At 39.4% G+C, this 12625-nt stretch overlaps 1 protein-coding gene across 1 annotated transcript in view; it reads left to right on the forward strand.

Moving 5' to 3' along the window:
* Positions 1-5154: 5154 nt before the first annotated feature.
* Positions 5155-12625, forward strand: part of mtgo (miles to go) — an 89916-nt gene continuing 82445 nt past the window's right edge. The window contains exons 1-3 of the mRNA XM_022073058.2: positions 5155-5262; positions 5793-5855; positions 7484-7585. The gene's annotated coding sequence lies outside the window, so the exon portion shown is untranslated. The remainder of the gene's footprint in view (positions 5263-5792; positions 5856-7483; positions 7586-12625) is intronic.

Below are 12625 nucleotides of genomic sequence, written 5' to 3' on the forward strand. Positions count from 1 at the left end.
CAAAAATGGTTTTATTAAAGATAAAAACAATGTAAATTTAAACTGACGCCTGTTGTTAATGGTAATTGCCCACTATTAATGTAGGCGTAAAGAGAATCCTGCCGCCATGTTAGGAATCAAATATAATAATTTCATCAATTTGAATGCTGGTTGCTTGTTGATGTTCAACATTGACCAGAATATGTTGCGATAGTATAATTATTTGTGTTGGAAAATAAAGTGCTTGTGTTACAGATAAGAAAATGTAACTTGATAATACAAACAAACAGCACAAAGCTCCAATATTGGCTGTTTTACACGAAGCAGATTCATCTGAATCCTCATGAATTTTTGGTTGAAGTTAGCCCAATGTGTGTTTGTTTCTGTCTCTTGTTTTCATTTAGAACAAGAGACTGTAGAGCTGCTGGAAGGGAATTTGTGGCCACAGGAAGACTTCAGTTAAACTGGTTAGGCCGCCAAGTCACATTCTGAGCAGGCACCCTCGCGAATGTAAGTTTTGGTCTTCAAGAACTCTTCCGAAGTCAATGATTACGAGTTGACTCTAAACAGAAGGACGTTTCGTGTTTGTGACTAGCAAATTACGCACGTGACCTCCTAATTTCATTAAAAGTGTCGAGCCCTCGTCTTCGCCTCACTAAGGCGTCCAATTCCTTCTCGCTGTGCTGATGATTGAACTTTGGCATTGTCGTGTATCAGTGGACAATTTCTTCTGCAGATTGTCATATTGTAATGCAATTATAAGAGGCTACAAATTATATTCGGTTTAAATAAAATTTCAGAGGAACTCTGATTAAAATTCTGTTGGTCATTAGCAAACACGTGAAAGTAAGCTGGTTTATGAAACTGAACTTACAAAATAAACAACTGCATATATTTTAATGGTAAAATGGGGCAGTCGTGTAAACAAATGCTAGATTGTTGCATAAATTAATAAATATCGAAGCCATTCGCCAGAATTCAGAGTCCCAGGTTTGTTATCGTGAAAGAAATTCAAGTCTGCAAGAAAACGAATAAAAAATCCCTTCCCACGCAACTGCGATACAAGCATCATCAACGTGTCTCAAATAAATTGTATTAATGTGAGTCAATTTGACTGTAAATAAAAAATTATGGGACATGTCTGATTATTTCGACTCTCGACTACAAAATTTCTGAAATGACGTTTGTAGTCTGTGGGGACGATTAAAACTAAAGTCTACACGCAGAATCATGCGTCTCGAAGTGGAATACGCCGTAATCAGCCTCTCCCGTAATCTGAGTGTCATGACAACTGGCTGGCAAGGAATGCGATGTTCCTGCCTGCAACCAGAATTCAGTGGTCTGTTAAATACAAAGAAATTGCTACTTTGAAAGTCGAATCATAACCAACGTACAAAACGAGGAAGTTATCGAACGTACGTCCTCCTAAGAGTCGATCCGCTAACTGGCGATTGAAGTGAAACCAGTCGTCTCATTTGTTGTTGTTGTTGTACGAAACTTCACCTTGAGAAATCATAAATTTGTAAAGGTCATTCCAAAGAGAAGGAAAACCAGTTTTGAGGTCACACATTTCACTTTCCTCCTATTGGTTCGACGCGATTAGAGTGTAACCTCAAAACTCCAGTCTCTTATAAAGTGAGTTGCTGTTCTTTCCAACAAATAACTTTAATCTGCTTGCAAAAATTCGAAATTTGTGTTACCACTCACAAAATAAATGGAATCTGAACCATATATTTGGGTTACTTTGCCCCAGAAAAACCTTTTATTTCCACTGTGTTGTTAACACAGTTTATAGGTAAAGTATTACATATTATTCTCCTTTTTTTAGCAGTTTATTGCAATCTTTGAAATAATTCTTTTAAATGTGAGTTAAAAATAACCCAAGTTTTTGGGTTATTGTGACCCAAAATTCCTCCAAACTCAGTTAACGTGAGATGCGAATTCCTTAACAATGTACAAGTATATATAACACGTAAAAATTATGTATTTGACATATAATACAAAATATAATTGTTTAAATTAGAATAAAGTCACAAATTTGGAAATTTTCAAAAAAAAAATGTATCAGCATAAACCAAATTAACAAAAAGCTCGGGAATTACCGTATTAGAGGTGAAAAACAAAAGCTAATCGAATTTTTTCATTAATAAAACAAAGACAACAACAATACAATATTGTAGGTTAGGTTGCCCTCTTCATTGCATTCAGTTTTTGTTCATGTCGTGATGCATTTATTGTAAATAGACTTTGCACTTATTTGGTATTTTAAAGAAATTCTTCGGAAAAGAACCCATTACATTTTATTTTGAAAGTATATTGCGATCCGTCTGGTTCTGTAGGACGCGATCTTCTTGGTTTGCATTAGCATTTGTGGCTTAATTTAGCTCACATTTCGTGCGAGGCAAAGCAACTCGTAATACCGAGTTAACAGCACAAACAATTAGTGCAGAAGAATGACGATTGCTAATTGTAAAATAATTCTTATAATTGTGTCTCTTAAAGTAAGAACTTATATAGATGTGCTTTCACAGGATTTTCAAAATGCATGAAAATTTTGTGTGCCTCTGCTCTGCTCTGTGCACGACGACGCTGATTCAGAGAATCTCGTGGATTGGTTCGATCTACTAGCTAGCCGGTGCAAAGGAGTTTCTCTTTAACTCGTGTAGCATCCTAAGGAAAAGAAGTAACCCTCTTATGTGGTGCATTCCGTCAGTGTGATTGAGATGTCTCTTGGACACACGGACATTAATTTTTCACATTCAAATTTCCCCATATATTATTCTGTCAAATCAAAAAGTCTGTAGTATTCTAAAAGAAAAGAAATCTTGCTAAAACTCGGATTAAATTAAAATTGTCTGATCTAAATGATGTATACTAAAATATTACATGGCCCTCACGATGGATTAATCTGACAAGTGTCGTATATGAATATAAAACCACGGAGTTTCGTCTTTGCCTTTTATCTCAAGTGATCATAGAGTATAGTATCATTTTGTACGTAAACTAATATAAAATTTGAGTGTTTGTATTTTTATCCTCTAATCGCTTTGATTAAAACACAGTTCATTGAACTTATTAAATACTCGTACTGTAAGACGTTCCTTCTTATTCCATAAAAATACAAGTACAACTCAATAATAACTCCACGGAGGAAAGTCCTTGCGACACAGAACACAAGCTGTCACTTCAGAAATCACAGACTTGATCATCTGTGCCATAAAACCGTTCTTCGGGCGACAATCAGTAAAAGACTTGCCACTAGTCGACAGCCAACATATGCCAGAGGAGGTACTTAGGACTTTCAAAAGTTCTTCACTTTCTAGAGTCGTGGCAAGACGTTGAGGTGTTTGTTACTGTTTGCCGTCCATTTGAGGAGCGTGCGAAAACAGCACAAGCGGCAGGGTGGCGGTCCAACCGTAGACCAGCGACGTTACTACCTCGAGTAGCCCCCAGACATGGCGTATCACCGTCATATTCGACCTCGGATGTCGCTAGATCCGATGGACCGTGTTTTCGATCAGGGCGATCGCCCAATACGGGCGACCTCGAGATGCCCGGATCTTGGGCGACTTTTCCCTAATCCGGGTCGGGCGCTACAGACAAACTTCGTGTTCTTCTGCAATAATACCGCGGACATCCTATCATTGGTCACCTTCAGATGGGGATGACATCCAGTGGATCGACGCAGTCGGTCGTAGACTGATCCATGCTGGCTGCCTGTTTCCTCTAGGTGAGAAGAAGCCGCCCTGGTCACTGCAGTTCTCTTGGGACGAAGCGGTGGAAATTGGTCGCAATTTTTCTGTAGTAACCTTCACCTCAAAAGAGCTAGGCTCCTCTGACTGTATTTTAGTGAACTCGACGTGCATTTAATACCCGGTTCTTTCACCTATTGCAAACAAAGGAAATCTCTTTTTTAGCATATCATTTACAAGATGGCGACACTTATTAAACTCGTGTCTCTGTAAAAGTAAAATATATTTCTGTTCCTACTGTGTGTTTCTTTTTAACTTTGCTTTTCAGATATTCCAATGTTTCGATCCTGAAATTTCGTGTCTATTCATTTTGTTTAGATTTTGTGTCCACTATAATTCAGCCAACTTCCTTCTGCCTGATAATTCTGATGTCGTGGTTTGTGATGCCTACGTTCTCATTGGTTGTAACAGTACTTTCATGTTAGTTCTGAAGAATTATGTGAGATCGTCGAATTCCAGAAGAGTGCCTAGCAGCTTCAGGTAAGTGCTAAACATTTTCAGCTCAGGTCATAAGACGTGGCACATTGTTTCAGTTACTACGCCCGTGATTATTGTTGCCGTGCGTGTGGGCACTTAATACCTTCGAGTCCACACAGCGAGAAACCCAAATAGTCAACATGGACAATTCCACAGCCTCAAGAATTCCAAAACTGAATTCTCACGTTGGTAAGAGTATTTTGGACAGCGGAGATTAAATTATTCAACGCTGTATTTTACGAATTGCACCCATGGTTATCAGAACGTGAAATGCGCTAAGCATGACACATTGACGTCTGTATTATGGAGCTGTACGTCTTTCCCCCTGAGTGCCTGAATGGCGTGTAGCGGGGTAGCTTTACCTACTTAACTTATTACCTTTGATAATGACAGTGCCCAATTGCAATCGACACCGAGCGTCCTGGTCGAGTGGAAAACACTCCTGTTTTGTATTCCGGAGGTCCCGGGTTCATATCTCGGTCCGGAGACAGGCTATCCTATCGTGGTTTTCCTCAGTCCCTCCTGACAAATGTCGGGATAATGCCTTTAATTAGGCCACGACCGTTTCCTTCCACATCTTTTCCATCCCATTAAACACTATCGTCTTCTCATTCGACGCCATATAACCTGTGCTACTGAAAAAGCGTCGTTAAAATAAACTATAAATAAATTGAAGTCGACAAGTAAGATATCGAAAGTGGCCATTACTTCAACTACATGTTGTGTGTTGTCACTAGATGGCAGAAATGTATGGAATTCTACTGTTCTGTCATGTACAACATTTTATATATATTCTGCAAGTCAGACATAATTTCATGCGATTTTTTTTTGTCTGTAATATTTTATGAATTTTTTTGAAAAGCAAGTCAGTCTCTATTCCCGCCATTATTTCGCGTTTTGTATTTTGTATTTTTGGTGTTTATTCTGCGCATTGCGTGTTGCGCATGTGAAAATCGATAAACATGGCGACTTGTGTAGTGTTTGTTGATGGTTAGACAGACATCTGGTCCGTATTTCATTACTGTGCGTCTGTGCAATAAACTTCTCAACAGAGGTACTTTTACTTACTGTTGGAAAGAATTTGTTTCTAATAAGATTTGTAGTAAATATTGTGTATTAAATATTTAAGTGCTCTAGTTTGCGGCGTTAGCATGTGGGCGTAGCTGTCAAACCCAGACGGTATGCTTTCGTGGATGCTTCATAAAAGCAATTAGTGTACCACGTAGTCTTGAACGTATTCATATACGTCACGTTTGTGTTAATGTATTTGTCTGGTAGCCGTGTGTATAAGCGTTAAGTCTATTGTGTGGGTACAATTTTATTTTAAAGATGAAGCCTGTAATGAAATTGAAATGGTTTACAAATTTCTGGGGCTAGAGTTATGAAATTATCTGTTAATAAGCCATACTTGTTTCAGAAAACTTGCTATTTACAAAGAACATTTTATTCTGTAATGCATAATATTTATTAACCATAATTAACACACTGCATTAATGTACTGTGTGCCTAAACATCTTACATTTTTTTATCTTGTGTGTCTGTTGTGTTACAATTACTTTCTTTACCTTCCTTTTTATTTTTCAGAGTTGGAAGACCATTTCTAGACAAGGCTGTACTCCTACAGTAATGCTAAATATCTTTTAAAAGGTAAGTTGAAAAGATTATATGCATATAAAGCATATGAAATTATATTGACAAGTCCACTGCACAGTCAGAGAAATTTCTTGGTTTACAACAGGTTTGATGTATTGTGTGTTAATAGAGTTCCAGTCTTATTTATGTATATCATTAGTCAAGTAAATCATAGAAAATAGTATTGAGTGAAGAGATTTTATTAATTTTGATATAAGTTTATCATACCATATTGTTACTTGCAACAAGTATCCCAGATGTTTTTGAGGAAATGAACAAAACTAGCTACTTAAGCTTTTAGTGCTGTCTTGATATTACTTTTTTAAACCAGTGGACTCTTTCTCCTTGTCACAAAGTTAGGTTAGGTTAAAAGCATTAATTTCAAAGACCAAATCATATCACCTTTTGTAATTAGAGTTGGCATCTAGTTTCCTTGGTTTTGATTTTCCTTCAAGTAGGCTATTTGGATCAGAATTATTTACATTTATAGTTACTGTTTTTTATGTTGATTTTGTAAATGAGAGTGATTAAGTATGACAAATTTGTCCATGTAATGTTATGATCTATATGTGCGTTTCTTACCTATAACCATGGTTGAAATATTAGTTTCTTCATTCCAGTTTTAATGTTTGTTAGTGGGTGCAGCGACAGCTGGAAGGTTAGAAAACTCAGAGGCAGATGCATGTGATGAATTTCTTTACTGTTCCGTTAGAAAGTGGAAATGAGCTGTTGTCACTGTAAAGTGAGATTGAATTGGTTAATGTAAATGAAGCGTTAGATAATGAAAGTGAAGTGGAAGTTTCATGTAACAGTGGCATATTTGAAACAAGTTGTGAGGGTCTCGATAATCGGAGGCCCTGGAGGGTCAGTAATGTGATTAGATCCAAAGCTACGAGATGTACGTGGTGATGAGACGTCAGATCATAAACAGTGTAGAGAAAAGCTTGGCCTGTAGGTTGTTTGTGTTTCGTATCAGAATATTATTTTGTGCTGTATAAATATGTGTAAATTTCTTGTCATTGCTGCCACATTTAATGAGACGTTACAAGAGCTTAATGGCAGTAACAGTTGAATTTAATTAGTTTTTTGTGCTGTGTAAAGGTGCGAATGACTTGGTCCAGTAATTTTGGCAGAACACAGGATAATTAGAATTCTTCACAAGACGTTGGGTTACTGATAAATATATTTGTTGTTGTCAGAAGGAAAGATCAAATCTTTAGCTTCTGCTGTCTAGCGTGTGACGTCGATTTGCAGGCTGAGTGGCCCCTCCGCTGTTTCAGAAACATTACATTTGCCATCTTCAAGGTGAATGTTTTGGGTAGGGGGTATATACCAGATAAAAATTTGCAGAGAAGCCTTTTATGGTGTGATTCCTCGTACTCAAACAAGCAGCGAGCTTTCAAGACGTCCCTCGCCATGAAATGGGGCAAGACAATGGGCATTGAAGTAACTAAATTTATTTGCTTGGTCCTTACGCCCATCGCCCTTATAATAGGTGTTCAAAATGGGGTTGTGCACTTAAAGGCAGATGATATTTTCCTGGAAATGCTGTAAGATGTCACTATTGTCAGTTGTGTGACAACGTCTTTGATGCTTGTGGTTGGAACTGTTTACACTTTGTGTTTCTTCAAATATTCCCACAGGAGGAGATCCAGTGGAGTGGGGGCCATGCTTTGGGGCGCGTCTTCAATCAGCCGCAGTGAAACAGACTGAAGAAGAGCACAACATTGCTGGTGTGGTAGCAGGTAAGGGCCCTCGGGGTTGTTCCCCATGATACGTGGATTCATGGACGACATGAGGAGTGACTTGTGGGTGTTGAACGCTCCCTCACAATTAAATTGTGCCCTGTCTGTCCAAATAATATTTCGGTAGAGTCCGCTGGCAGAATGTCGCAGGACTGCGTTTCTGGAAGCTGCTGTCGGCTTATCGTAATACGTCAGAACTTCGCGCAGGCACAGTCGTGAGCGAGGCTCACGAAAACTTTGTATTGTGTTCGGGTTAGATGCGCATTTGATGACGCCTTCAGTCTTAAAGAGCGTGTCCTGCTGATGCGTTCTTGTGGTGATGTTGGGTGCACTTGCAGTTAATATTGAGGCGTGCCATCTGGTGTGCCGCTGTTTAAATAGCTCACGGGTCCTGTATGTTATTTATGGTAATGATTTCTTGATTTTATTAACCCAATAGTTGGCTCCCAGGGTCAAGCTGATGCTGTTTATTTTGATCTTGTCCCTCACAATCTATTACTCAACAAGCTCAGTGCTTTTGGACACTCTGATGGTTACGTAAACTGGTTTCGTAGTTACTGAACCAACAGACAGTCCCAGGTTCGCGTTTCTGGAACTCTTTCGTCTCCTTTTGTGGTCCTCTCTGGTGTTCCACAGGGATCTGTTTTGGGTCCTCTACTTTTCAACTTCATTATTGATGATATATGCCAAGTAATTAATCATTCTAAATGCCTTCTTTTCGCTGATGATATCAAAAATTTTCGTGCCATTAAATCTCCCGACTGCAATCAACTTCAAACTGACATTGACTCGGTACAAGGTTGGTGCACTGCAAACTTTATGAAACTCAATATTAGTAAAACTAAAGTAATTTCCTTCTCCAGGAAAACCACTACTTTTATCTTTGATTACAAACTTTTTCAGTCCTCCATAACATGTACCGACACTATTAAAGACCTGGGAATATTTTTCGACTCCAAGCTCCGATTTCACAACCATGTTGACCACATATTTTCACATTGTATTAAGTTGCTGGGTCTTGTTCGCACGTTAACCTTTTCGTTCTCTTCTCTCGATTGCCTGTATATGTTATATGTAACCTTAGTCAGATCTAAGCTCGAGTACGCCTCGGTCGTTTGGAATTCTATTACGACTACTGATGCCAACAAACTGGAACGTATTCAGCAGAAGTTTGCAGCCCTTTGCTACTATCGTTTCCTCCCCCAAGTTCATTACAGCTACGCTGATGCGTTAGAGTATTTAAAACTCCAGACCCTGCGTAAGAGAAGGCATTGCAGTGATGCACTGTTCCTTGCGCACGTTTACCGCGGTTTTAAATGCTGTCCTTCCCTTCTGGAAGCTGTCGGTCTCCGCATCCCTGCTCGGAATCTGAGAGATTTTTCTATGTTCAGTTTTAGCCCTTTGATCCAAAACAGTCCTGCTAGATGCGCATCAGCTGCTGATGTCGTCTGCAGGGATTTGGACATATTCGAGACGAAAATTGTCACACTTCTTCACATTTTATAATAGTATAATTTACTTAATTGATTCATGATATTTTTACAAATATTCTAATGTAGTTAGTAGTAATTTTTTGTGTATTCTTTCCGTATCAATGTATTTTATATATTGCTTGTTTTACTGTGTTTGTGAGCTCGTCTCTGCGCTGTATCTGTAATTGGCCATCAGGCTGTTGATACAGCACACAAATAATAAAGAATTGAATTGAATTGAATTGATTATATATTGAAGATGGGGGTTACGGCTGAACGTCATTGAGGCGGTCACTCTGTTCTTGTGCGTGGTGGACGTAATATTTTGTTATGTCTGTATTGTTCGTCATACGCAGCTTACGTTTGTACAAATAAATTTCACGAAGACCTCGTGGCTTATTTGAAACATTAGAAATTCATCTGCAGAGTAAAAGGAGTGTCTAATTAAGTAACTTTTAAATACTTATTCGAGCTGCGTCTTTCTATTAATGGGACTTGGTGAGATTTGATGGTGGACAATTATTGAAACTGTTGATGCCTGCGTAATATGAACTCTTGAGAAAAAATTAGAGAATTGAAGTTGGTCTGCGAAGCCGATTCTCGTTCCTTGTGTTGACGCTGTGTGTAGTGGATTTTGTTTGGAAATGGTCTTGGATGTTTACGTTGAAGTTCATTAATAAGGACATGAAATTAATTTCTGTTACCCCCCAAAATTATTCCATTCTTCATAATGAAGTGAAAATTGGTCAAAATAATCTGTCGTTGTCATGCAACAGAGACGTAACGTGCTTACCTAATTTACGCTTAAACTTTTCAATGCGATTTATCCAGTCTGAGTGCTTTTCAGTTTGTAAACTCAAAAATTACAAGGTCGCTGACTGTTCTATATTCTTCCCATCCTAACCAATACTCGTGTGTTATATCTCAATAAGATCTTCTCGGTCGATCGACCGCGTCACGTGGTTAAGAGGAACCGACGTCTCTGTCCACGTCGTCAGGGTTCTGAGCTCGTCTCCCGTACATTTCATTTTGTTGTTCAATAGATTTTTACACTTTGTCAGTTTGAAAGTTGCGTCTTCTGCGGACACGCCTTTCCCTGTTCTGGGACCAACGTGTCGTTAATGTGCATAAGATGATTTAATCTCTTGCACGTAACGTTCAGAAAAAGTAGTTAATAGTGTAATTGGCCCGTAGTTTGTCGTAAAGGTTTTACTGGTAATTTGTGATGGTTTAGAAAATGCCTGAGCATAATGAGTGTTTACAAATGGAGGACTAATTAATGCTGAACTAGCTTTCAAAATTTTGCGTGTTGTTTTATCATAACCCAGTGAGTTTTTGTTGTTATTGTTTGAGGGAATGTCTTATTCTTTTAATCTCAGTTTCAGTGGTTGGAATAATTTTAACACCAGGATATTTAACAGGAAAGCTGAAATAGTTTGTCTTTCCGCAGATGATGCAAATTTGTATTTTTTGCGCAGTTTCCAAAGCTGTGCCGCGCGGTGTGAAGAGATTGGGCGAACTGTGAAGTAGTAAAGAAGATGGCGGTCATCTGGGATGAAGCACTTTTTAATTTGGTAGAAGATTACCAATGTTTCAGAGGTACTTGCTTCGTCCATCATCAGGGCGAATCACCCTGGAATGTCAGTAAGCTTCTACCGGACTACAGAGCGCCGTAACCCGGACGACGGCCATCTCTATTCTCGTGGCTGCGAGAACCTTGAGTACTGCACGTGTAAAAGAGTTCTTTTTCCCCGGCATCCTATCCGCTTTCTTAATGTTTTTCGAGATGTCGTCACCGGATTTGCAAGCCGTTCCTCCTGCCTTTGGTCCTCGTGGTTCTTCAGCACTCGCAGTGGAAGTGGAAAATGTCCGCAGTTTTGTTTAATGTTCTGGAAGGTCAAGGGTCGTTTCGTCTCTTCAGTAGTTACGTGGATCGGCGAAATGAGTTATAGTAACTGACGTGACGTTCTTGAGTATTGGCAAATTTAGTGTTCGTGTCCTTCATAAATTTTGGTGTTTTGTCTGTCACCTGGTGACGGGCGGGGCACGTCCAGAAGTTTTGTTCTCGCTCAGAAGCGATCTTCACCTGAAGCGGACTTGTGCCGACTGCCAAAGAATTGAGATAAACGCAACGCCTGTTTGCAAGCGTTGCAGAGTTTAACGACTACTGAAGAGCAATGGCAGAGTCTGACGGTCGTAGCTCGTGAGCTGCGTCGTGTGAGACGAATTATATTCCCTTCACAATTTTCACAACATCTTCTTTTTTATCATTTGCGATGCAAACCGTTGAGTTTTGAACCTAGTTCTTCAGTGACACTGTCAAGTTCTTGTGCTTAATAAGCAGACGTCATCTGCATAAAAAGTTAATAATTTATTCTTACGTAGGTGAGTGGAAGGCTTCTTCAAGAATTCCCCTTTCTTTTATTCCGTCATGAGCCCCAAAATTTTTTTCCTCGCAGAATACGAATTAGTAAAATATTTTTCAGTGTGAAAAGGGAAATCTCTTTGGTTCAATATATTTTCTTCTGGCTCGGAGAAGAGGCGTGGCTGACAATGCTCTTGAGATGCTGTGAGGTCTCCATCTGTCTCAATATTCCACTTCTTCTTCTTCTTCTCCAGCCCCTCCTTATTTAGGTTAGTTTAAACATTTTCTAAAGAATTGACTTTTGTGACTTAAATTGCACTTGAAATTGTTCCAGCTTTTAGGCAGCTTAATTTTTATTTTTGTGGTATCATCACTTTTCGTAGTTTCTTAAGAATCTGTAGTGTTCTTTTTGAAAGCTCAGACGATGGACATAGTTTAAGAACGTGCCATCGTAAGTGCCCTTTAAAATAAAGTTGTGGGATTTGCATTGACGCGTCTTTGTTCAGATGCGCCCACAAAAACAATGGAATCGACTAACCCGCATTACGTATAAGAGGCGCCGAAAACGATCACATGGACACTCCTTACCTTTTACGTAGGATCCACCTGAAGAAGTCGGATTTGAGATTGATACCTCGGTGAGAAGATTTCTGTCTTCTGGGTTTTAGCGCCGTGTAGTCTGGTAGACGTTTCAGAGGTCCATCATCGCCGTCATGATGGAGGAAGCAAGTATCTCCGAAACGTCCGTAAACTTCTACCAGACTGCACGGCGCTACAACCCCTTTCTGATGAACGAATAGAATTTCGCTTTTGTTTGTGGGGGTTCGTTCTGTAGACTTTGTACACAATGTCCCAAAAAGGTGTCGGTGTTCAAAATGGCCACCGTCAGCTTCGTGGCGCAGCTGACCGGCAAGCGACCACCAAAGTTCGTGCTGTATATACGAGGCTCGTCCACAAAGTAAGTTTCCCTGGGGCCGTTTACAGAAACAAAACACAATTTCATGGAAATATTTATTGCAACAGATACAGCAAGTGTCCAGCTATTTTTCAACATATTCGCCACCGGAATTGAGACATTGGTCATACCGTGGGACCAACTTTTAATACCTGTGTCGTAGAAGTCTGCCGCCTGGGATTGGAACCACTGTGTGACAACCATCTCCGCCTCTCTGTCATTCTCAAAACGCTGACGCTGACCGGACA

This window comes from Zootermopsis nevadensis, unplaced genomic scaffold, assembly GCF_977971745.1.
Source record: "Zootermopsis nevadensis isolate Lab colony 2312 unplaced genomic scaffold, Znev_1.0 Znev_ptg000022l, whole genome shotgun sequence".
Taxonomy (NCBI): Eukaryota; Metazoa; Arthropoda; class Insecta; order Blattodea; family Termopsidae; genus Zootermopsis; species Zootermopsis nevadensis.